General features: G+C 43.5%; 1 protein-coding gene and 1 long non-coding RNA gene across 2 annotated transcripts in view; one reads left to right on the top strand and one right to left on the bottom strand.

Moving 5' to 3' along the window:
- The window catches only part of SGSM1 (small G protein signaling modulator 1), a 446,836-nt gene that overhangs the window by 57,852 nt on the left and 361,419 nt on the right, over positions 1–27,565 (top strand). The window lies entirely within an intron of this gene.
- LOC138657755 (uncharacterized) lies at positions 6,024–12,074 on the bottom strand. Its single transcript, XR_011317170.1, has 3 exons — positions 12,028–12,074; positions 10,254–10,408; positions 6,024–6,137 (listed from the first exon to the last, which is right to left on the bottom strand). It is a non-coding gene; the product is annotated as an uncharacterized lncRNA (long non-coding RNA).

Genomic DNA, 27,565 nt, shown 5'->3' with positions numbered 1-27,565 from the left:
CGCATGTAAACCTCCATATGTCATCTGAATGACATCCGTACGATGAGATTTTCTCGCCGGCCTGCAAAATGGACATAGAATGGATCCATGGGCTCAAATATTAGTGAAAACAGATATACAGTCTCTCTCTCGCGCTCTCTCTATCTACTATATAATTGTCTAAGGGTCACTTCCGTCTGTCCTTCTGTCTTTCTGTCTGTCCAGGATATTCATTGGTCCCGGTCTCTGTCATGGAAATCCAAGTCACTGATTGGTCTCGCCAGCTGCCTGTCATGGCTGCCGCGACCAATCAGCGACGGCCACAGTCTGACTAGTCCCACCCTACTCCCCTGTAGTCAGTGCCCTGCGCCCGCTCCATACTCCCCGCAGTCAGTGCCTGCTCCATACTCCCCTCCAGTCACAGCTCACACAGGGTTAATGCCAGCGGTAACAGACCGCGTTATGCCGCGGGTAACTCACTCCGTTACTGCCGCTATTAACCCTGTGTGACCAAGTTTTTAATATTGATGCCTATGCAGCATCAATAGTAAAAAGATCTAATGTTAAAAATAATAAAAAAACAAAAAACCTGCTATTCTCACCTTTCGTAGTCTGACGATGCGCTCGCGCCTGCCGCCGGCTTCCGTTCCCAGAGATGCATTGCGAAATTACCCAGAAGACTTAGCGGTCTCACGATACCGCTAAGTGATCTGGGTAACTTCGCAATGTATCCTGAGAACGCAAGATGGCGGCAGCCGCACGCGCATCGCCAGAGGTTCGCTGGATCCCATGGGGTGAGTATATAACTATTTTTTTATTTTAATTATTTTTTTTAGCAGGGATATGGTGCCCACACTGCTAAATACTACGTGGGCTGTGTTAGATACCGCGTGGCTGCTATATACTACCTGGCCAGTGTTAGATACTATGTGGGCTGTGTTCTATACTGCATGAGCTGTGTTATATACTACATGGCTGCTATATACTACGTGGGCAGTGTTATATACTACGTGGCTGTGTTCTATACTGCGTGCTATATACTACGTGGCCACTGTTAGATACTATGTGAGCTGTGCTATATATTACGTGGGCTGTGTTATATATTACGTGGCCAGTGTTACATACTACGTGGGCTGCTATATACTGCATGGCTGCTATATACTGCGTGGGCTGTGTTATTTACTGCGTTGCCTATATTAACACATCGGGTATTCTACAATATGTATGTATGTATGTATATAGCAGCCACATAGTATATACCACAGGCCACATAGTACTCCTATATACTACGTGGCCTGTGCTATATACTATGTGGCTGCTATATACAGTGGGGCAAAAAAGTATTTAGTCAGTCAGCAATAGTGCAACTTCCACCACTTAAAAAGATGAGAGGCATCTGTAATTTACATCATAGGTAGACCTCAACTATGGGAGACAAACTGAGAAAAAAAATCCAGAAAATCACATTGTCTGTTTTTTTAACAATTTATTTGCATATTATGGTGGAAAATAAGTATTTGGTCAGAAACAAACAATCAAGATTTCTGGCTCTCACAGACCTGTAACTTCTTCTTTAAGAGTCTCCTCTTTCCTCCACTCATTACCTGTAGTAATGGCACCTGTTTAAACTTGTTATCAGTATAAAAAGACACCTGTGCACACCCTCAAACAGTCTGACTCCAAACTCCACTATGGTGAAGACCAAAGAGCTGTCAAAGGACACCAGAAACAAAATTGTAACCCTGCACCAGGCTGGGAAGACTGAATCTGCAATAGCCAACCAGCTTGGAGTGAAGAAATCAACAGTGGGAGCAATAATTAGAAAATGGAAGACATACAAGACCACTGATAATCTCCCTCGATCTGGGGCTGCACGCAAAATCCCACCCCGTGGGGTCAGAATGATCACAAGAACGGTGAGCAAAAATCCCAGAACCACACGGGGGGACCTATTGAATGAACTGCAGAGAGCTGGGACCAATGTAACAAGGCCTACCATAAGTAACACACTACGCCACCATGGACTCAGATCCTGCAGTGCCAGACGTGTCCCACTGCTTAAGCCAGTACATGTCCGGGCCCGTCTGAAGTTTGCTAGAGAGCATTTGGATGATCCAGAGGAGTTTTGGCAGAATGTCCTATGGTCTGATGAAACCAAACTGGAACTGTTTGGTAGAAACACAACTTGTCGTGTTTGGAGGAAAAAGAATACTGAGTTGCATCCATCAAACACCATACCTACTGTAAAGCATGGTGATGGAAACATCATGCTTTGGGGCTGTTTCTCTGCAAAGGGGCCAAGACGACTGATCCGGGTACATGAAAGAATGAATGGGGCCATGTATCGTGAGATTTTGAGTGCAAACCTCCTTCCATCAGCAAGGGCATTGAAGATGAAACGTGGCTGGGTCTTTCAACATGACAGTGATCCAAAGCAGACCACCGGGGCAACGAAGGAGTGGCTTCGTAAGAAGCATTTCAAGGTCCTGGAGTGGCCTAGCCAGTCTCCAGATCTCAACCCTATAGAAAACCTTTGGAGGGAGTTGAAAGTCCGTGTTGCCAAGCGAAAAGCCAAAAACATCACTGCTCTAGAGGAGATCTGCACGGAGGAATGGGCCAACATACCAACAACAGTGTGTGGCAACCTTGTGAAGACTTACAGAAAACGTTTGACCTCTGTCATTGCCAACAAAGGATATATTACAAAGTATTGAGATTAAATTTTGTTTCTGACCAAATACTTATTTTCCACCATAATATGCAAATAAAATGTTAAAAAAACAGACAATGTGATTTTCTGGATTTTTTTTTCTCAGTTTGTCTCCCATAGTTGAGGTCTACCTATGATGTAAATTACAGACGCCTCTCATCTTTTTAAGTGGTGGAACTTGCACTATTGCTGACTGACTAAATACTTTTTTGCCCCACTGTATATATATATATATATATATACATATATACATACATATTCTAGAATACCCGATGCGTTAGAATCGAGCCACCATCAATATATATATATATATATATATATATATATATATATATATATATATATATCTAATATATAATTGCCTAGAATACTACTTCCTGCAATTTGTGCCAACTTCCGTGGCTTTGTCCGGAGCTAATGTCCGGAGCTAATGTCCGGAGATTAATTGCCTAGAATACTACTTCCTGCAATTTGTGCCAACTTCCGTGGCTTTGTCCGGAGCTAATGTCCGGAGCTAATGTCCGGAGCTAATGTGCGGAGCTAATGTCCGGAGCTAATGTCCGGAGCTAATGTCCGGAGATAAGTGACGTCAACAGTGTCCAGTGTCTGATTGGTTGCCGCCTGCTGCGAGCGACCAATCAGAAACGTGCCGTACTGTGACACACTCCGCCCGCCATTTTGGTGTGATTTTTGAATTTTTACCTCACAGCAAGTTTCTACTGCGTGGAGGCGGGCCCAGTGACGTTGCTCTTCAAGCTCCTGCCGAATTTCGTCAAAAAAATGATAATACCATTTACCAAAACTATATATATTTAGTTGTGAAGTGGTTCAGTGACATTTTCACACCAATTTTGAACTTTTGTTTGGTGTTTTCTCCATATACTGCCCATTATTCACTGACTGTTATACTGAGAGACTGCCGTTTATTAACCTCTTCTTTGCCACATTGGGTATATTGCTCTATTATTTGCCACATAAGGACATTGTCCATTATTGCCCAGCAATTTCTCTGCAATATAAACTGCCTATTTATTAATATCTGCATTCCTGCAAAGAACTATTGCCTATTATTAACTGGCTATTTTCCTACTACCTGACACTGCCTCTTATTAACCTGTTGTTTGCCACCACCACGCTTAAAGCTGTTTAGCTTAGCCAACATGAGCTCTAATAGTAAGGATACTAATGACACAGAGCCCAAAGCTGCTGATGGCGCACGTAAGATTAGGTCTGATAGAAAGTATACTAATAATGCAGAGCAAAAAGACGCCGATGCCGCACGTAAGCGCAAACAGCGTGCTAACAAGAGTACAGAGGATAGATGCAAGCGCATGGACACTGTTAAGTATACTAATGACACAGAGTCCAAAGCTTATGATGGCGCACGTAAGATCAGGTCTGATATAAAGTATGGTAATGATGCAGAGCGAAAAGCCGCCGATGCCGCACGTAAGCGCAAACAGCGTGCTAACAAGAGTACAGAGGAGAGATGCAAGCGCCTGGACACTGTTAAGTATACTAATGACACAGAACCCAAAGCTGCTGATGGCGCACGTAACATCAGGTCTGATAATAAGTATACCAATGACGCTGAGCGAAAAGCCGCCGATGCCGCACGTAAGCACAAACAGCATGCTAACGAGACTACAGAGGACAGACATAAGCGCCTGGACACTGTTAATGCTGCTTGCAATAAACGCATTACTAATGAGTCTTTTGAGGACAAAACTAATCGATTAAGTAATAAAGCTGCTGCTGCACGCTCTCAACGTTGCAAACATAATATTTCCACGTCCTCAGTCATAGATTCTGCCCACAATACAGCTTCTTTGTCTCCATTCATAGAATGTGTGCAGCTTGAAGCTCCTTTAACCGTTGGTAAATCTGCACGTAAGCGCAAACACTGTCCTACTTACACTCCAAATGATAAACGCCGTCGCCTGCACACTGTTAAGTCTGCTTATAAGACATGCTTCACACCTGACTCTTCTAAGGCAACAAACAAACCATTACCAAATGCAGCTGGTGCACGCCGTGAATGGCGCAAAAAAACCGCTTGCACCTCCATATTAATAAACTCTGACCACGATACACCTTCCAACTCCTCAGTGATTGAATCTGTGGACAGTGAAGATCCTATACCAGGTCCACGCTTTATATATGTTGGCTTACAGAAACATTCCAATGCTCCGTTATCACAACCTGTACCTCAACATGCTACAGGTTTTACTAATGATGACAGTACCATAGTAGAACACTCCTGTGGTCCTATGAACTATTTATGTGAACATTGTCAAGCATTACATTTTAATGCTGAGATACCAGCAGATAAAAATTTTACTCTGTGTTGTCACAAGAGTAAAGTGCATATACCTATACCCCAATATCCCGAGGTCTTTAAACGATTGCTGACAGGGGAGAGTGAGTTCAGTAAGAATCTCATGGAAAATATTCGTAGTATTAACAGCTCATTTGCTTTCGCCTCCATGGGTGCCAATATATCCCCTCCACCTGGACATGGCCCTTACTGTTTCCGTATACATGGACAAATATATCATCGTACTGGAACTCTACATCCCAGTGATGATCAAGTTCCAGCTTATGCCCAACTGTATATTTTGTATACCGCTACCGCGAATGAACAACGTTTAAACTGTGAACAAAATCAAAAATGTCATCCCACTTTGATGAGTATAATTGCTCTTCAGTTAGACAATGTGAATCCCTTTGTTGCTGCCTACAAAATGTTACGAGATGTGGAACATGAAGAACATCTTAAAGCTGAAGCTAATGGCACTCTCATGCCAAATATCATCATGGCCCTTAAACAAGATCGGAATCAAGACCCTCGCCGATATAATAATCCAACTGTCAATGAAGTTGCTGTCGTATTTGAAAATGACAATGGAGAGCCACCATTTAATCGTGATATTTTAATACATTTACAACCAGACCCCAAAAATCCTTTGGCGCCAAGAACACAACAGGTCAGCATTCTACACAGTAATTTAGATGCTTTACTCTATCCTTTATTTTTCCCTTACGGAGACCAGGGCTGGCATGATGGCCTCAAGCAACAAGGGCAAAGTCCACGCAGAGTTACACAACTGCAATATTACTGCTATGTGCTGTCTGTCCGTAATCAGTTTAATCCACTCCTGAATGGTGGCAAACTCACTCAGCAGTACTTAGTGGATGCTTATGTGAAAATCGAGGCAAATCGCCTAAATTATATCCGTCAACACCAAAAGGATTTGAAAGTAGAGGATTATTGTGTACTCCAGGAACATCTCCAGAAAAAATCCATTGAGAAGGGCATCCCCATTGGAAAAACGTTCATTTTACCATCTTCGTTTGAAGGCAGTCCCAGGAATATGCAGCAGCGGTACCAGGATGCCATGGCTATTGTGACTAAATATGGTCGTCCTGATCTATTCATCACCATGACCTGTAATCCGAAATGGAATGAGATTACTGAGAATTTGGAACCTTGGCAGCGTGTGGAATATAGACCTGATTTGGTGGCACGTGTTTTCAAAATAAAACTGGAAGCACTCTTAAAAGACATTAACAATGGATTATTTGGGAAAGTTTGCGCTATGGTTCATGTAATTGAATTTCAAAAACGTGGTCTTCCACACGCTCACATTTTGATTATTCTGGACAGCAACTCCAAATTAAGGACTGAGGAGGACATAGACAATACAGTGTGGGCTGAAATTCCCAATCCTACCCACTACCCTCAGCTCCATAAAATTGTTCTCCAACATATGATTCATGGTCCGTGTGGAGAACACAACCCAAATTCTCCCTGTATGGATCTGGGGAAGTGTACAAAAGGTTTCCCTAAAGATTTGCAACCAAGAACCATCATAGCTAAGGACGCCTATCCTACTTACCGCAGACACTTTGGCCCAGCTTTTCAACACCATTCTAACATGATTGATAATTCGTGGGTGGTTCCATATAATCCGTTCCTGCTATTAAAATACAAGTGCCATATAAATGTCGAAGTTTGTGGTTCCATTCAGGCTGTGAAATATTTATTTAAATACGTCTACAAAGGACATGATAAAGCCAATCTTGAAATCTGCCAGACTAACATCCAACATGATGAAACACACCAATTCATGGATTCAAGATATGTCAGTGCACCAGAGGCAGCTTGGCGAATATTCTCATATCCAATGCATAAACAATCTCATAGCATCATTCGCCTTGCTGTACATCTACCGCATTCTCAGCCACTCTATTTTCATGAGGATGACTCTATTGGAAACATCAAACAAAAGCTCCATCAAAATTCTACACTTATGGCCTACTTCAAGCTTAATCAGAACGACCATCATGCTCATATTTATTTATACCGTGAAATTCCCGAAAACTATGTTTGGAAAGAAGGTTCTTGGGAAGTTAGAAAGCGAGCAGGTGGTTCTGTGATTGGACGAATGTATACTGTCAGTGTGAAAGACCAAGAACGCTACTATTTAAGATTGTTATTGTTACATGTCAAAGGTGCAACCAGTTTTGACAGCATAAAAACTGTACACGGAGTCACACATGAAACCTTCAAAGATGCGGCATTAGCTCTTGGCTTACTATTTGATGATAGTCTGTGGAGAAATACATTACTTGATGCCAGTATTCTCAACATGCCAGCAGAGCTACGTGACATGTTTGCCTACATTTGTATTTTTGGTCCTCCAGCTAAACCTCGGGACTTATGGGATGAATTTAAGGAACACTTTGTAGAAGACTACTGCCATGCATACCACTCCGACACTCTGGAGTGTGTCAATTGTGAAGGCTATGCTATGACAGATGTCCAACATGTTCTTAAAGCTCATGGCAAAACTTATATTGATTTTAATTTGCCACGTCCAGTCAAGAAACAACACCTCCTCCCACAGTATGATAAAGATTATGAGTTAGCAGCTGCTGAAATGAAAGCTACTCTAAATGAGGACCAACTTTTTGCTTTTGATGCTATCACTCAAGCTTTAGAAGACACTAATTCTACAGCAAAGTGTTTTTTCCTTGATGGTCCTGGTGGCAGCGGAAAAACGTACCTATATCATCTACTCCTACATCAGCTAAGAGGACAAGGAGACATTGTGTCACCTGCTGCCACTACTGGAATTGCCGCCAACTTGCTACAAGGTGGACGAACCATTCATTCTCTTTATGGGATTCCAATTCCTGTGAATGAAACATCTGTTTCCAGGATTAAGAATGATACCGATGCAGCAAAAGATTTGCACAGCACTAAACTTTTTATTATTGATGAGTGCACAATGCTATCCAAATATGCATTGCATGTCATTGATAGAGTTTTACGTGATGTCATGACAACAAATGTAGCTCACAAAGAAAAAACACCGTTTGGAGGTAAAGTGATTGTTTTTGGAGGCGACTTTAGACAATGTCTTCCTGTCATCCCTCATGTGACAAGAACTGATGTTGTAGAGAGCTGTATAAAATATTCACAACACTGGCAACATTTTACTCGCCTGCCACTTATTAACAACATGCGCTCCATTGATCCTCACTACAGCAGTTGGTTGCTTCAACTGGGAAATGGTGAACTATCTAATGAACATAACCTTGGAGATGATGTAATTGAAATTCCTCCAGACATGGTATGTACTGGCTCTTTAATAATTGAAATTTTTGGAGATAATCTTTGTATTGATGTGAATGACACCGAAAGTATAAATACAGCTGCATCTCATGCAATTTTATGTCCAAAAAATGAGGACGTTGAGAAAGTCAGTTCCCAAGTCATGGATTTATTGATAGGTGACTATACTGAATATATCAGTGATGATTCCATCGATCCTGATGAAGCTGATGACCTCGATCAATACCCACTTGAGTTTTTGAATTCACTAACACCAACTGGTATGCCTTCACATCGGCTGAAACTTAAAATTGGCACCATTGTCATGTTATTACGTAATGTGAACACGAACAAAGGTCTCTGCAATGGTACGCGGCTCATTGTCACTGCCTTACATGCCAATATCATACTGGCTAAAGTAATTAGTGGGTCAGCAGCAGGTAATGTGGTATTCATTCCACGAATTGATTTGTGTCCATCAGAGACTGGATTACCTTTTAAATTAAGACGGAGACAATTTCCCATCAAGCCCGCATTTGCAATGACCATAAATAAATCTCAAGGCCAGACCCTCCATCGAGTTGGCATTTATCTACCAGAACCTGCTTTTGCCCATGGTCAATTGTATGTTGCTTTTTCCAGGGTGAAGCAATGTTGCAATGTGAGGGTTAAAGTGGTTAATACACCACTTCAAGGACAATTATTAAAGTCTTCACACGTAATATTGTGTACAAAAATATTTTAGTTTAAACTTAATTTTCTTTGTTTTCATTATTCAGTTTTTCTAATAACATAGACGGCAATAGGCAAATTCTATGTGTAGAGATAAGGAAAAAAATAAAAAAATAAAAAAAAATTAGTGTAGCCATAGACATATAGATTTTAAAGGGAAGGTGCCATAAAAAAAAATTTTTTTTTCAGAAATTGTAAAAATGTAAAGAATTAATGATTACATTTTCTTAAAAAATATTATCATTTGTTTATAATTTAGTAAAATATGAAAAATAATTTGAAAAGTTTTGGAATTTCCACTTTTCAACACTAGGGGGAGCAGCTGCTGAAATTTCAGAAAAACCTAGTGTACAAATAGCTCACATTACTGCACTGCAGTAATTCTGGGCGGAGTCTGCTGACGTGTGTGATGTCTCCTCTCCTCCCCTTCTGGGTGTTTGCTAAGGGATTAGAGAGGATGATATTCAGGAACCCAGTGAGCAGCCATTTTGTTGGTGACTGCAGAGTATGGCTGCCGTCACACTATCAGTATTTGGTCAGTATTTTACCTCAGTATTTGTAAGCCAAAACCAGGAGTGGAACAAATAGAGGAAAAGTATAATAGAAACATATGCACCACTTCTGCATTTATCACCCACTCCTGGATTTGGCTTACAAATACTGAGGTAAAATACTGACCAAATACTGAGCGTGGACGGCAGCCTTAGGCTACTTTCACACTAGCGATTTTGGCTGTACGGTGCAATGCGTCATTCAGGAGAAAAAACGCATCCTGCAAAGTTGTCTGCAGGATGCGTTTTTCCCCATAGACTAACATTACCGACGCATGTAACGTTTGTGCGTCGAGTCCACCATTTTCGACCGCGCATGCACGGCCGAAACTCCGCCCCCTCATGCCCAGACCTTACAATGGGGCAACGGAAGCGTCGCAAGACTGATTCCGCTGCCCACGTCGGGCATTTCTTTCACAGCATGCGTCAGTACGACGCACTGTGAAAGGCCCGTACCGACGCTAGTGTGAAAGCAGCCTTATACTGACAAGTAGACAGTCACCATGGCAGGCAGCAAGGATTCTGGGAGATATGTGGTGGAGGGAGCAGGGTGACAGCAGCACAGAGTATTTCAGGAGAGCAGTGTGCTGGTCTATAGGGGCCCCCTGTTTGGTGCGCGGAGCAGCCAGGGATTATACATAGAGCGCTGTCTTATACACACCTGGATGGACCGTCTGCTCCACAGAAATCCAGGAAACATTTCTGAGGATTGATGGCCTGGTCTGATCCAGACTTTGCATACAGACCCCATTCCCCTCCTCAGATCCTGTCCTGGCAATGTGTGAAAGCAAGGCGACAGGCACAGTCGGGGTGACGCTGGGAAGGAAATGTAGCCATATAGTAACAATAAAAATGAGACCCCTCTCTTCAGCTGCCTCACCAGCCTTCCCCTGACTACACCTAACTGGAAGTCATGCTGTCCCCTCTATTACCCCAGACCCGTGTGCAGGTGCTCAGCCAGAACCACCCTAGAATGGGTCCGCTTTCTGAATATAATACTGACATACAGATCACACATAATACCGCCATGTAGATCACACATAAAACCACCATATAATTCTCACATAATACTGCCACATAGATAGATCACACATAATCCCACAATACAGTTCTCATATAATCCCGTCATATAGTTCTTATATTATTGCACCATACTGATCAAACATAATACAACCATACATATTACATATAATACTGTCATATAGATCACACATAATGCCATCATACAGGTCACACATAATAATTAGCGGCATCAAGTGTGGTCTATATGGCAGCATTATGTAAAAAATATACATTATATGGTGGCATCATGTTTGATCTATATGGCAGCAGTATGCAAAAAATATATATATGGCAGCATTACGTTCCGTCCATATTACAGTATTATGTAATAGATATATCTGGCGGCATTATGTATGACCTATATGGCAGTATTATGTAATAAATATATATGGCGGTATATTTATTATGTAAAGGCAGGAAAGTTGTGAGCTATGCCCTTCTGTGACCCCCACAATTATTTTTTTTTTTTTTTTTTTGGGGGGGGGGGGGTGCGGGGCAATTAGACCTTATGCTATGTCGCCCTATGATTTGTATGTACGCCCCTGGTGACGATCCTCACAGCTTGTCCTGAAAGACATCAGGCTTGGGGTGTCGGTGAGATTGAGGTGGGTTTCAGGGAGCAGGAGATGGGTGTCAGGGGGCATGGGGTGGGTCAGTGAGCTTAGGGTGGGTGTCAGGGCTCAGTCTCAGTCTTTCCTCTTCTGCTCCCTGGATCACTAGTCTCAGATCACCTGCCCTCTGCTCTGCACTGTATAGTAGGACGATCAGGCAGGAGACCTGAGGAGCTGCAGGACTACAACACTTAGGAGCTCAGTCCTGGCATGCTGGGACTTGTAGTGACACAGCAGCTAGAGCTTGCTGAGTGTCATCACCCCCTGGGTCTGCTTCCTTGTGCCAACCATAGCCCAAATGTTAGAACACTATTACTGTGCCAACCATAGCCCACCTCTTTACACTGTGCAGACCTCCCACCTGATCCATAGGTGAAGCCCCCAGGCTGCTGCCTGCCTGCACACTGATCCCCCTGCACCATGCACAGCTGCAGGCAGGGAAGGGTTAACCATTACAGGCCAGCCTGGGTGCCGCCCCTTGTAACCAGGAGGGATCCCCTGCTGCAGAGAATCATGGGGCTTCAGACTCCAGGCTGCAATCTACAGGGACAGTCACTGTGTGGGGTGATGAAGTGTTGCCACAGATCAGTGCTGCACACATAACGCTCCATGTACAGGGAGACACACTGCTGCTGCTGGGGGATTTCCTGCCCCTGGACTGAGGGAGGAAGCTTTCAGCAACACAGGGCAGGTCGGCAGTGATCGCAGCCTGTACTGTAATAAGTACAGGCTGTGATCACTGCTAATGCTGCAGATACTTACCCCAAACCCTCGCTCCCAGCAGCTTCTCCTCAACATCTTCTGTCCTCGCAGCCCACAGCAAACAAAATGGCCGCTAGTGATGTGACGTTCATGAACGAGCCGACTCAAAGAGCCGGCTCTTCCCTGTGAACGATAAGAGCCGGCACCTATCAGTGAGCCGCTTGTTATCTAGTGGCTCTCTGCTCTCCTCCGTCAGCCTGGTGGTGGAGGGGGAGGCGAGGAGCCAGGAGAGACTGTGTGCTGGAGGGGGAGAGAGGAAAGCTGCTGCTGAAAGTCCTGTAGGAGAGGAGTCGGCAGCAGCGCTCAGTGTTATCTCATTCACCCGGCCAATACAGAAGCAGGATGTAAATGAAGGCAGAACATGTGACCACAGAGCAGCCAGTCACAGCTCAAGTTTCACTTGTCCTCATGCACTGTCTTCTTACATCTTTGGCTACTTTCACACACTGCAATCCATCACAATGCGTCATTTTGCAGAAAAAACGCATCCTGCAAAAGTGTTTGCAGGATGCGTTTTTTCTCCATTGACTAACATTACGCGACGGATTGCCACACGTCGCAACCGTCGCGCGACGGTTGCGCCGTGTTGTGGCGGACCGTCGGCCGCAAAAAAACGTTTTTTTGCAGCCGACGGATCGTCTTTCCGACCGCGCATGCATGGCCAGAACTCCGCCCCCACCTCCCCGCACCTCACAATGGGGCAGCGGATGCGCTGAAAAGCAGCATCTGCTGCACCCGTTGTGCGGTGGAGACAACGCTAGCGTCGGTAACCTCGGCCCGACGCACTGCGACGGGCCGAGCCCGACGCTAGTGTGAAAGAAGCCTTTATTGGCATCCTGCCCTGTGTTCAGTAGCAACATCAGTCCCTTCAGAGAGAATTTTCTCCAAAACAGGGCAGATAATCACAGAGAGAAGAAACCGAATCAGCCCGTCCAAACTGAGGCACTTAGTGTTTCTTAATGCCAATTTGTCCTAATGACCTTCTAAAAATGTTTCACTGTTAAGTTATACTGCTGTTTTGCACATTTTTTGCATTTGTTTGATGTTCTTATAATGAAAAATAATATAAACAATGTTAATCTGTTAACTAGAAGGTTTTGTGTCATTATATTGGTGAGATTACTGAAGAGCCGATTCAAGAGCCGAAAGAGCCGGCTCTTCTTGCTGAGCCGAGCCGATTCCCAAAAAAAACCCCGAAGTCCCATCACTAATGGCCGCGATCTCCTCTCACAGCTCCTCTCACAGCTGTGACGTAGCAGCCCAGTGGGCGTGTCCAGGTCACAGCTGAGAGGCAGGAGAAGCAGCCTCAATGTAAGAGATGCGGTCGGGGTCCGACTGTTGGCTCCTATGTCCATGTATGCCGTAAGTGAGGAGTGCAAGTGTCGTTCCCAGACACACACACCCCCACTAGTCAAAATGGCAGCCCCCAGTGGCACACACAAATGTCAATAAATAAAAAACTATTAAAGTAGTTAATTTAATTTTGTATTAAAAATAATTGATTGTATAATCAATAATTATTAACCCCTCTGTGACCTTAGACGTACTATCCCGTCGAGGTGCCCTGGGCTTATCTGACCCTGGACGGGATAGTACGTCATAGCCGATCGGCCGCGCTCACGGGGGGAGCGCGGCCGATCGCGGCCGGGTGTCAGCTGCTTATCGCAGCTGACATCCGGCACTATGTGCCAGGAGCGGTCACGGACCGCCCCCGGCACATTAACCCCTGGCACACCGCGATCAAAGATGATCGCGATGTGCCGGCGGTACAGGGAAGCACCGCGCAGGGAGGGGGCTCCCTGCGGGCTTCCCTGAGCCCCCCGCAGCAACGCGATGTGATCGCGTTGCTGCGAGGGTCTCCTCACCTCCCTCCCTGCTCGAGCCCCGGATCCAAGATGGCCGCGGATCCGGGTCCTGCAGGGAGGGAGGTGGCTTCACAGAGCCTGCTCAGAGCAGGCACTGTGAAGCAGCCTGCACTCCTATCAGATCAGTGATCTGACAGAGTGCTGTGCAAACTGTCAGATCACTGATCTGTGATGTCCCCCCCTGGGACAAAGTAAAAAAGTAAAAAAAAAAATTTCCAAATGTGTAAAAAAAATAAAAAAAAATATTCCAAAATAATGAAAAAAAAAAAAAAATATTATTCCCATAAATACATTTCTTCATCTAAATAAAAAAAAAAAACCAATAAAAGTACACATATTTAGTATCGCCGCGTCCGTAACGGCCCGACCTATAAAACTGGCCCATTAGTTAACCCCTTCAGTAAACACCGTAAGAAAAAAAAAAAAAAAACGAGGCAAAAAACAACGCTTTATTATCATACCGCCGAACAAAAAGTGGAATAACACGCGATCAAAAGGACAGATATAAATAACCATGGTACCGCTGAAAGCGTCATATTGTCCCGCAAAAAAAGAGCCGCCATACAGCATCATCAGCAAAAAAATAAAAAAGTTATAGTCCTGAGAATAAAGCGATGCAAAAATAATTATTTTTTCTGTAAAATAGTTTTTATCGTATAAAAGCACCAAACCATAAAAAAATGATATAAATGAGGTATCGCTGTAATCGTACTGACCCGAAGAATAAAACTGATTTATCAATTTTACCAAACGCGGAACGGTATAAACGCCTCCCCCAATAGAAATTCATGAATAGCTGGCTTTTGGTCATTCTTCCTCACAAAAATCGGAATAAAAAGCGATAAAAAAATGTCACGTGCCCAAAAATGTTTTCAATAAAAACGTCAACTCGTCCCGCAAAAAACAAGACCTCACATGACTCTGTGGACCAAAATATGGAAAAATTATAGCTCTCAAAATGTGGTATTGCAAAAAATATTTTTTGCAATAAAAAGGGTCTTTCAGTGTGTGACGGCTGCCAATCATAAAAATCCGCTAAAAAACTCGCTATAAAAGTAAATCAAACCCCCCTTCATCACCCCCTTAGTTAGGGAAAAATAAAAAAAAATGTATTTATTTCCATTTTCCCATTAGGGCTAGGGTTAGGGCTAGGGTTAGGGCTAGGGCTGGGGTTAGGGCTAGGGTTAGGGCTAGGGTTAGGGCTAGGGTTAGGGCTAGGGTTAGGGCTAGGGTTAGGGCTAGGGCTAGGGTTAGGGCTAGGGTTAGGGCTAGGGTTAGGGCTAGGGTTAGGGCTAGGGTTAGGGCTAGGATTAGGGTTAGGGTTAGGGTTGGGGCTACAGTTAGGGTTGGGGCTAAAGTTAGGGTTAGGGTTTAGATTACATTTACAGTTGGGAATAGGGTTGGGATTAGGGTTAGGGGTGTGTCAGGGTTAGAGGTGTGGTTAGGGTTACCGTTGGAATTAGGGTTAGGGGTGTGTTTAGATTAGGGTTTCAGTTATAATTGGGGGGTTTCCACTGTTTCGGCACATCAGGGGCTCTCCAAACACGACATGGCGTCCGATCTCAATTCCAGCCAATTCTGCGTTGAAAAAGTAAAACAGTGCTCCTTCCCTTCCGAGCTCTCCTGTGTGCCCAAACAGGGGTTTACCCCAACATATGGGGTATCAGCGTACTCAGGACAAATTGGACAACAACTTTTGTGGACCAATTTCTCCTGTTACCCTTGGGAAAATACAAAACTGGGGGCTAAAAAATAATTTTTGTGGGAAAACAAAAAGATTTTTTATTTTCACGGCTCTGCGTTATAAACTGTAGTGAAACACTTGGGGGTTCAAAGTTCTCACAACACATCTAGATAAGTTCATTGAGGGGTCTAGTTTCCAATATGGGGTCACTTGTGGGGGGTTTCTACTGTTTAGGTACATTAGGGGCTCTGCAAACGCAATGTGATGCCTGCAGACCAATCCATCTAAGTCTGCATTCCAAATGATGCTCCTTCCCTTCCGAGCCCTCCCATGCGCCCAAACGGTGGTTCCCCCCCACATATCGGGTATCAGCGTACTCAGGACAAATTGGACAACAACTTTTGTGGACCAATTTCTCCTGTTACCCTTGGGAAAATACAAAACTGGGGGCTAAAAAATAATTTTTGTGGGAAAACAAAAAGATTTTTTATTTTCACGGCTCTGCGTTATAAACTGTAGTGAAACACTTGGGGGTTCAAAGTTCTCACAACACATCTAGATAAGTTCATTGAGGGGTCTAGTTTCCAATATGGGGTCACTTGTGGGGGGTTTCTACTGTTTAGGTACATTAGGGGCTCTGCAAACGCAATGTGACGCCTGCAGACCAATCCATCTAAGTCTGCATTCCAAATGATGCTCCTTCCCTTCCGAGCCCTCCCATGCGCCCAAACGGTGGTTCCCCCCCACATATCGGGTATCAGCGTACTCAGGACAAATTGGACAACAACATTTAGGGTCCAATTTCTCCTGCTAACCTTGGAAAAATACAAAACTGGGGGCTAAAATATAATTTTTGTGGAAAAAAAAATATTTTTTATTTGCATGGCTCTGCGTTATAAACTGTAGTGAAATACTTGGGGGTTCAAAGCTCTCACAACACATCAAGATGAGTTCCTTAGGGGGTCTACTTTCCAAAATGGTGTCACTTGTGGGGGGTTTCTACTGTTTAAGTACATTAGGGGCTCTGCAAACGCAATGTGACGCCTGCAGACCATTCCATCTAAGTCTGCATTCCAAATGGCGCTCCTTCCCTTCCGAATCCTCCCATGCGCCCAAACGGTGGTTCCCCCCCACATATGGGGTATCAGCGTACTCAGGACAAATTGGACAACAACTTTTGTGGTCCAATTTCTCCTCTTACCCTAGAGAAAATACAAAACTGGGGGCTAAAAAATAATTTTTGTGGGAAAAAAATTTTGTTTTATTTTTATGGCTCTGCATTATAAACTTCTGTGAAGCCCTTGGTGGGTCAAAGTGCTCACCACACATCCAGATAAGTTCCTTAGGGGGTCTACTTTCCAAAATGGTGTCACTTGTGGGGGGTTTCAATGTTTAGGCACATCAGTGGCTCTCCAAACGCAACATGGCGTCCCATCTCAATTCCTGTCAATTTTGCATTGAAAAGTCAAACGGCGCTCCTTCCCTTCCGAGCTCTCCCATGCGCCCAAACAGTGGTTTACTGCCACATATGGGGTATCAGCGTACTCGGGACAAATTGGACAACAACTTTTGAGGTCCAATTTCTTCTCTTACCCTTGGAAAAATAAAAAATTGGGGGCAAAAATATAATTTTTGTGAAAAAATATGATTTTTTATTTTTACGGTTCTGCATTATAAACTTCTGTGAAGCACTTGGTGGGTCAAAGTGCTCACCACACCTCTAGATAAGTTCCTTAGGGGGTCTACTTTCCAAAATGGTGTCACTTGTGGGGGGTTTCAATGTTTAGGCACATCAGTGGCTCTCCAAACGCAACATGGCGTCCCATCTCAATTTCTGTCAATTTTGCATTGAAAAGTCAAACTGCGCTCCTTCCCTTCCGAGCTCTCCCATGCGCCCAAACAGTGGTTTACTGCCACATATGGGGTATCAGCGTACTCAGGACAAATTGGACAACAACTTTTGAGGTCCAATTTCTTCTCTTACCCTTGGAAAAATAAAAAATTGGGGGCAAAAATATAATTTTTGTGAAAAAATATGATTTTTTATTTTTACGGTTCTGCATTATAAACTTCTGTGAAGCACTTGGTGGGTCAAAGTGCTCACCACACATCCAGATAAGTTCCTTAGGGGGTCTACTTTCCAAAATGGTGTCACTTGTGGGGGGTTTCAATGTTTAGGCACATCAGTGGCTCTCCAAACGCAACATGGCGTCCCATCTCAATTCCTGTCAAGTTTGCATTGAAAAGTCAAATAGCGCTCCTTCCCTTCCGAGCTCTCCCATGCGCCCAAACAGTGGTTTACTGCCACATATGGGGTATCAGCGTACTCAGGACAAATTGGACAACAACTTTTTGGGTCCAATTTCTCCTGTTACCCTTGGTAAAATAAAACAAATTGGAGCTGAAGTAAATTTTTTGTGTAAAAAAGTTAAATGTTCATTTTTATTTAAACATTCCAAAAATTCCTATTAAACACCTGAAGGGTTAATAAACTTCTTGAATGTGGTTTTGAGCACCTTGAGGGGTGCAGTTTTTAGAATGGTGTCACACTTGGGCATTTTCTATCATATAGACCCCTCAAAATGACTTCAAATGAGACGTGGTCCCTAAAAAAAAATGGTGTTGTAAAAATGAGAAATTGCTGGTCAACTTTTAACCCTTATAACTCCCTAACAAAAAAAAAATTGGTTCCAAAATTATGCTGATGTAAAGGAGACATGTGGGAAATGTTACTTATTAAGTATTTTGTGTGACATATCTCTGTGATTTAATTGCATAAAAATTCAAAGTTTGAAAATTGCGAAATTTTCAAAATTTTCGCCAAATTTCCGTTTTTTTCACAAATAAACGCAGGTACTATCAAAGAAATTTTACCACTATCATGAAGTACAATATGTCACGAGAAAACAATGTCAGAATCACCAGGATCCGTTGAAGCGTTTCGGAGTTATAACCTCATAAAGGGACAGTGGTCAGAATTGTAAAAATTGGCCTGGTCATTAACGTGCAAACCACCCTTGGGGGTAAAGGGGTTAATACAAAAATTAAAATCACGGCACCTTCCCTTTAAGTACTTATGTAGAAAATACGTATATAACATACGTACTCATTAGCATATAGGGTTAATAACTATATCATATCTACATAAATTTAGAAATATGATATATCAATACATATTTTTATAGGTAAGTAGAACACACATTAAGTACAAGATGTAAGATGTGTATCATTCAAATGCCTGTATTTGGTGATAGGAACCTGTACTTGAAGCTCCAGCAGTATAGCTGCTGAGAGATTTCATTTTGTTTTTAAAAAGGGTGAGGTTTTTGTGAACAGGTAAGAGACGGGTGGGATGGCTGTTCACACACATCTCTATCTTCAGGTGTGTTCTGTACATAGAAATAGATAGGTACATTTTTAGATAGATAGGGAAAGAATAGAGATTTTGCTTTCACATCAACATTTTTCTGCTATTTGGAGAATTTATGGTGGAAAAAAGGCTATTTCTGCACTTCCTGCCTAAGGGCTGACCCACGCCACTCTTGCTGTAAGTTGCATGCAATGAATACGGAATTTGTACTTCACTTGCGGCAGGTGCGGCACATGTGGTTTCTGCTGTTTTCGCCACAAAATCTCAACTTACCAGTGTTTTTGTTGTGGCTGCATTTAATGCAATTGCCGAAGCCGCGTTTGCTGCATTTACTGCAAGTTAACTCCAAGCTTCATCTACATTGCATGGCACTTGCTGAAAGTGTGTTGTAGGTCAGTTCTTTGGTGCCAAGTGTGGAAGTTGTATTGTTTTTAACATTACTTCTGCAAATATCAGAAACATGCAGATGTGAAAGAGGTCTGAGTATTAAGAAATAGGAATCAGTTAGTTAGGACCCATCAGTTCAAAGGCTACCGTGATGTGGTTGATGGGCATGCTTATATTAGCCCATCGGTGTACTATGAACGTTGATTTCTTAAATTTTACACTTCTGTAAAAATAAACACAAAAAATTTGGGTACACAAAAAGGCTTTTATTTCTGTTGTACCTATTAGAATTATTTAAAATGAAGGCTTAGCTAAGCCCAAGAGATGATTAAAAATGTTTCATACCAACCCATCAGATGTAAAATTACTGTGAAAATACCTGATGGGCACACAAGTATGCGCCAGTATGGGTACTAAGAGCCTTTCCACATAATAATGAAATATTTTAAAATGTCATAGAACATACCAATATACATAGTTATTGATACATATTATTTATTATTTACATTATTGTTCTTAAGCAAAGAACCGTTGTTGTGGCATTTGCCACAACACGCAAAGTTGTCGTCTGATGTCTTTCATCCCTCCCCTCATAAGCATGTTCATGGATCCTGTGTAACTGTACCTTAAATAACAAGAATTGTCAAGAGCTGGTGAGTGCAGCCATTTTTTGTTCTTTCTTACTATTATTTATTAATTGTATTATTCTTACATTTGAATAAATAAAGTATATATGGATTCTAGACTCCCGATTCTTTAGAATCGGGCTGCCATCTAGTATATATATATATATATATATATATATATATATATATATATATATATATATATATATATATATATATATATATATATATATATATATATATATAATGTGTGTCAGTGAGGCACATGTACCGTATATGTGTGTGTATCTATATATATAATTGTCTAAGGGTCACTTCCGTCTGTCTGTCCTGTCATGGTTATTCGTTCGCTGATTGGTCTCGGCAGCTGCCTGTCATGGTTGCCGCAACCAATCAGCGACAGCCACAGTCCGATTAGTCCCTCCCCTACTCCCCTGCACTCACTGCCCGCTCCGTAATCCCCTCCACTCACACAGGGTTAATGGCAGCGGTAACGGCCCGCGGTGTAACGCACTCCGTTACCGCTGCTATTAACCCTGTGTGTCCCCAACTATTTACTATTGATGCTGCCTATGCAGCATCAATAGTAAAAAAATAGGTCATGTTAAAAATAATTTAAAAAAAACAAAAAACCTGCTATACTCACCCTCCGCCGCTTTTCTCGCTCCTCGCCACGCTCCCCGGACCACTCCATTGCAAGCGGCAGCTTCCGCTCCCGTCCCAGCGCTGATGTGCGACAAGAACCTGCCGTGACGTCATCATAGGTCCTGCTCACACCAGCCCTGGGACCGCAAGCTGCCGCTTGCAATGGAGCGATCCCGGGAGCGTGGCGAGGAGCGAGAAAGGCGGCGGATGGTAAGTATAGCAGGAATTCAAGGGCCTTCGGAAGGTGAGTATATGTTTCTTTTTTTTTTTTTTTTAAGTCTCTAGACTACGTGGCTCTGTGCTGGCCAATATACTACGTGACTGGGCAATATACTACGTGGCTGGGCAATATACTACGTGGCTCTGCTATATACTACGTGACTGGGCAATATACTATGTGGCTGGACAATATATTACATAGCTGGGCAATATACTATGTGGCTGAGCAATATACTACGTGGCTGAGCAATATACTACGTGGCTGGGCAATATACTACGTGGCTGGGCAATATACTACGTGGCTGGGCAATATACTACGTGGCTGGGCAATATACTACGTGGCTGGGCAATATACTACGTGGCTGGGCAATATACTACGTGGCTGGGCAATTTACTACGTGGCTGGGCAATTTACTACGTGGCTGGGCAATTTACTACGTCGCTGGGCAACTTACTACGTCGCTGGGCAATATACTACGTAGACATGCATATTCTAGACTACCCAATGCGTTAGAATCGGGCCACCATCTAGTATGTATATTGAACCCATTCTACGCCCGGGTGGTGAGCATCTATATTGGTATATGGTCTCCATCCTGGTATGTGCTGCTCCATCCTGCGTCCCCATCCTGTCATGAGCTGCTCCATCCTGCGTCCCCATCCTGTCATGAGCTGCTCCATCCTGTGTCCCCATCCTGTCATGTGCTGCACCCATCCTGCACCCCCATTCTGACATGTGCTGCTCCAATCCTGCACCCCCATTCTGACATGTGCTGCTCCATCCTGCGTCCCCATTCTGTCATGTGTTGTACCCATCCTGCGCCCCCATTCTGTCATGTGCTGCTCCCATCCTGCGCCCCCATTGTGACATGTGCTGCTCCCATCCTGCGACTCCATTCTGACATGTTCTGCACCCATCCTGCGCCCCCATTGTGACATGTGCTGCACCCATCCTGCGCCTCCATTCTGACATGTGCTGCACCCATCCTGCGCCTCCATTCTGACATGTTCTGCACCCATCCTGCGCCTCCATTCTGTCATTTCCTGCTCCCATCCTGCGCCCCCATCCTGTCATGTGCTGCTCCCATCCTGTACCCCCGTTCTGTCATGTGCTGCTCCCATCCTGCGCCACCATTCTTTAATTTGCTTCTCCCATCCATATGCCCCATAAGCTGCTCCATTATGGTTGATGGCCCCCATAAGATGCTCCATAGTATATGCCCCGTACACTGCTTCATTATGGTTTATGGCCCCCATAAGATGCTCCATAGTGTATGCCCCCCTTACATTGCTCCATAAAGGTTGATGGCCCCCATAAGATGCTCCATAGTGTATGCCTCCGTACACTGCTCCATAAAGGTTTATGGCCCCCATAAGATGCTCCATAGTGTATGCCCCCCGTACACTGCTCCATAAAGGTTTATGGCTCCCATAAGATGCACCATAGTGTATACCCCCCTTACACTGCTCCATAAAGGTTTATGGCCCCCATAAGATGCTCCATAATATATGCCCCCGTACACTGCTCCATTATGGTTGATGGCCCCATAAGATGCTCCATTGTATTATATGCCCCCCATAAGATGCTCCATTGTATTATATGCCCCCCATAAGATGCTCCATTGTATTATATGCCCCCCATAAGATGCTCCATTGTAATATATGCCCCCCATAAGATGCTCCATTGTATTATATGCCCCCCATAAGATGCTCCATTGTATTATATGCCCCCCATAAGATGCTCCATTGTATTATATGCCCCCCATAAGATGCTCCATTGTATTATATGCCCCCCATAAGATGCTCCATTGTATTATATGCCCCCCATAAGATGCTCCATTGTATATGCCCCGTATGCTTCTGCCATATATAAAAAAAAAAATACCATACTCACCTATGGTCGCTGGGCGCCGAGTGCTGGGGGGGACACCGGCGCGCTGTGGGCGTCAGGTGCTGGTATCACCGCTAGCTCAGGCCCCCAGCACTTGCTATACTCACCTGTCTGTCCCGTTCCACCGCTGCGCGCCGCCATCTTCCGGCTCCTCTGACTGTGACTGTTCATTCAGAGGGCGGCGCCGGCGCGAATTAAGCGCGTCATCGCACCCTCTGAACTGTGAACGTCACCGCAGAGGACCCGGGAGACGGAGCTGCACGCAGCGCTGGAACAGGGGACAGGTGAATATACTTACCCTCCTGGCGGTCCCTGACTCTCCGGTGGAGATCGCGGTGTGCGTTCAGTGTTTACGCATACCGCGATCTCCTGGGAGCGTCACTCTGTGGGGGCCAGACTGCGCCGGCGCTTGCGCAGTCTATAAAGGCTTCGGACAGAGTGACGCTCCCAGCGTTCTAGTATAGATTTATTTATATATATTTAATACAGAGCTAGATAGCAGGAAAGCCTGTAATTCAATTGCTGGCTTTTGCTATCTCCTTATCAAACTTGACAGGATATCAGACATGGTTTACATTCAGTAACCCATTTCATATACCTTATTTTTTTTTACATATTATTCACTACTGTTGTGAAAAATTTGGGAGCTCTCGGTGTTAAAATAAATGGTTAATTCACGGAAAAAAAAGTTGTACAGTCATGTCCCACAATGTAAATCCATCTGAAGGGGTTAAATAATTTTACAACCAGGAGCTTGCTAATGCAGCCACCCCTGGCTGTAAAAACTGGGGAATGAAAGGAATGTAGGGGAATGTAGCTTCGTCGACTTGCGGTGATGTGCCACCTGGTGGCATAAGCTCATATGAACTCTAGCGTGAAAAAAATTCCTGAATTGCTGGTTTTTGTTCATTCTGCCTCCCAAAAATCGGAATTGAAAGCGATCAATTATGCCATTGAAAACGTCAACTTGTCTTTCAAAAAAATAAGTCCTCACGTGACTCTGTTGGTCGAAATATGGAAAAAACATAAAAATAACTATAAATCTGGTATCTCTGTAATTGCACCAACCCGAAGAATAAAATCGGCTAATCACGAGGAATGAAGTAAAAAGTAAATAAAACTAATTCTTCACCTGCTGTTGATTTATTCATTCTCAGTAAGGCTACTTTCACACTAGCGTCGTTCGGCCTCCGTCGCACTGTGTCCTTTTGGAGAAAAAATGCATCCTGCAAAGTTGCCCGCAGGATGCGTTTTTTCTCCATAGACTTTCATTAGCGACGCATTGCAACGGATTGCCACACATCGCATCCGTCGTGCGACGGATGCATCGTGTTTTGGCGGACCGTCGGCACAAAAAAAATGCTACATGTAACTTTTTTTGTACGTCGTGTCCGCCCCCTCCTCCCCGGACCTTACAATGGGATTTGAATGCTTTGAAAAACTGCATCCGCTGCCCCTGTTGTGCTTTTACTTCACAGCATGCGTCGGTACGTCGGCCCGACGCACTGCAACGGGCCCGTACCGACGCTAGTGTGAAAGTAGCCTAAGGCTCGGCTCAAATTTATCCTGCGCTCAACGCTGAGTGCTTACATCGAGGTCTCCGTGTAAGTCTCTGAAATACCTGATTCAGATGGAACCCCCCCTGATGGAAGATTCCTGGCCTTTGATCCAGCGGTGACCGACTTTTTAGGCATGTATAAAAGCGCAGTCTGCCACAGTTTTGTGCACTTCTGAAAAGGACACCACTGAACAGATGCCAGAGGGAGCCAGAGTAACTCTACTGCCTTATTATACTGAATGGATCCCTTTGGGGTTTTATCTGAATCACGTCACTCAGAGATTTAGATGGAAACTCCAATGTAAGTCCACACCGTACAGTGCAGGATAAATATTATCCCAAATGTTATGTACAATGTTCCTCACAAAAGCTTCAACTTCCATGTAACTGGTAGTACAAAGGCTCTGGAATAGCAAAATGGCTCCTCACAGTCCAAAAGAAATTCAGCAATTTTTGTGCTCCCAAATCCAAATGCCCCCCCCTCCCTTCTGAACCCCAGTGTGCCTAAACCACATACAGCGTTCACATGTTTGGCATTTCTATAGCAATGAGAGCCTGCCTAATTAATAGGTGCGTGTCTCCAGAAGCTTGGCATAACGTACTGGTCACTACAGTATAAGGCACTGGTTGCTGGAGAACTCCCATGAAATCAACATAGTCTCTACATTTAACTACAGATAAATTACCAAAGGGGTATTATTTCAAATGGGGTCACTTGAGGGGGTATTCTGCTCTTGTAGCAATTAGGGGTTCTGTATATGGAGTCTGCAAACTATTCTAGGAAAATCTGCGCTCCAGGAGTTTCGCCATGTGGCTAAGTAGTACTGTACAGCCACATATGGGGTATTGCCACGTTCAGTAGAAATTGTGGGACAAATAATGGTGCAATTTTTTTACCCACTTTTTGTGTGAAAGTGTAAAATCTGGGGTTAAAACTAAATTGGGTGGTAAAAATGTAGTTATTTTTTCATCACTACCCAATGGTATAAAATTCTGTAACACACCCATGGTGTCAATATAGTTACTGAACCCATAGATTAATTCATTGTGAGGTGTAGTTTGTAAAATGGGGTCACTTACCCCCACCTCATGGGCTCTCCCAGTGGGTTATGGCACCTGCAAACCATAACAGTGCAATCTGGTGCTCCTTCTGAGCTTTTCACTGTGCCTGAAAAATATTTCCCGATTTATATGTAGTGTATTTGCGCCCTCAGGAAAAAATGGACCTTCGTTTGTTGTTAAAAAAAAAAAAAAAATTCCTATTAGACCTTAGAAAAATTAAAACTTGGGGCTAAAACAACATTTTAGTGGTAAAAATTTAATGTATTCTTTCTACACTCACTGCTCAATGGTATATAATTCTGTGAGGCACATGTGGTGTCAATATGATCAATGCATCCCTGTATAAATTTATTGGGGAGTGTAGTTTGTAAAATGAGTTCACATAAAGGGGGTTTCTGTTGTTCTGGCACCTCAGGGACCCTGCCAATGTGAAATGGCGCCCTCAAACCATCCCAGCAAAATCTGAACTCCACTATGGCGCCCAGTAGCATAGCTACTGGGGGGGCAGAGGGGGCCATCGCCCCGGGCCCAGTCACATGGAGGGGCCCACTCAGAGCCACGGCCGCTTTAGTCAGTAAGCAAAGCAGCCATGGCTCCCTGATGTTTCAGAGTCCAGACACACAGGAGCGCAAGCTGTAGCGTCGCCCCAGGCCTGAACCTGTCACATGACCCATCCAGAGCCGCGGCCACTTCAGTGTTAACCCCTTAGTGACAGAGTCAATTTGGTACTTAATGACCAGGCCAATTTTTGCAATTCTGACCACTGTCACTTTATGAGGTTATAACTCTGGAACGCTTCAACGGATCCCGCTGATTCTGAGATTGTTTTTTCGTGACATATTGTACTTCATGTTATTGGTAACATTTCTTCGATATTACTTGCGATTATTTATGAAAAAAACGGAAATATGGCGAAAATTTTTAAAATTTTGCAATTTTCAAACTTTGTATTTTTATGCCCTTAAATCAGAGAGATATGTCATGAAAAATAGTTAATAAATAACATTTCCCACATGTCTACTTTACATCAGCACAATTTTGGAAACAAAATTTTTTTTGTTAGGGAGTTATAAGGGTTAAAAGTTGACCAGCAATTTCTCATTTTTACAACACCATTTTTTTTTAGGGACCACATCACATTTGAAGTCATTTTGAGGGGTCTATATGATAGAAAATAATGAAGTGTGACACCATTCTAAAAACTACACCCCTCAAGGTTCTCAAAACCACATTCAAGAAGTTTATTAACCCTTTACGTGCTTCACAGGAACTGAAACAATGTGGAAGGTAAAAATGAACATTTAACTTTTTTTTGCAAACATCTTAATTCAGAACCATTTTTTTTATTTTCACAAGTGTAAAAACAGAAATGTAACCATAAATTTTGTTATGCAATTTCTCCTGAATACGCCAATACCCCATATGTGGGGGTAAACCACTGTTAGGGCGCACCGCAGAACTTAGAAGTGAAGGAGCGCCGTTTGACTTTTTCAATGCAGAATTGGCTGGAATTGAGATCGGACACCATGTCACATTTAGAGAGCCCCTGATGTACCTAAACAGTGGAAACTCCCCACAAGTGACACCATTTTGGAAACTAGACCCCTTAAGGAACTTATCTAGATGTGTGGTGAGCACTTTGAACCCCCAAGTGCTTCACAGAAGTTTATAACGTAGAGCCGTGAAAATAAAAAATCGCTTTTGTTTACACAAAAATGATCTTTTCGCCCACAAATTCTTATTTTCACAAGGGTAACAGGAGAAATTAGACCACAAAAGTTGTTGTGCAATTTCTCTTGAGTACGCTGATACCCAATATGTGGGGGTAAACAACTGTTAGGGCGCACCGCAGAGCTTGGAAGAGAAGGAGTGCCGTTTTACTTTTTCAATGTAGAATTGGCTGGAATTGAGATTGGACGCCATGTCGCGTTTGGAGAGCCCCTGATGTGCCTAAACAGTGGAAACCCCCCACAAGTGACACCATTTTGGAAACTAGACCCCTTAAGGAACTTATCTAGATGTGTGGCGAGCACTTTGAACCCCCATGTGCTTCACAGAAGTTTATAACGTAGAGCCGTGAAAAAAAAAAATTGCATTTTTTTCTACAAAAATGATCTTTTTGCCCACAAATTTTTATTTTCACAAGGGTAACAGGAGAAATTAGACCACTAAAGTTGTTGTGCAGTTTCTCCTGAGTACGTTGATACCCAATATGTGGGGGTAAACCACTG

Source organism: Ranitomeya imitator, chromosome 1 (assembly GCF_032444005.1).
Source record: "Ranitomeya imitator isolate aRanImi1 chromosome 1, aRanImi1.pri, whole genome shotgun sequence".
NCBI classification, from domain to species: Eukaryota; Metazoa; Chordata; class Amphibia; order Anura; family Dendrobatidae; genus Ranitomeya; species Ranitomeya imitator.
This window is presented reverse-complemented; position numbering and strand designations above follow the sequence as displayed.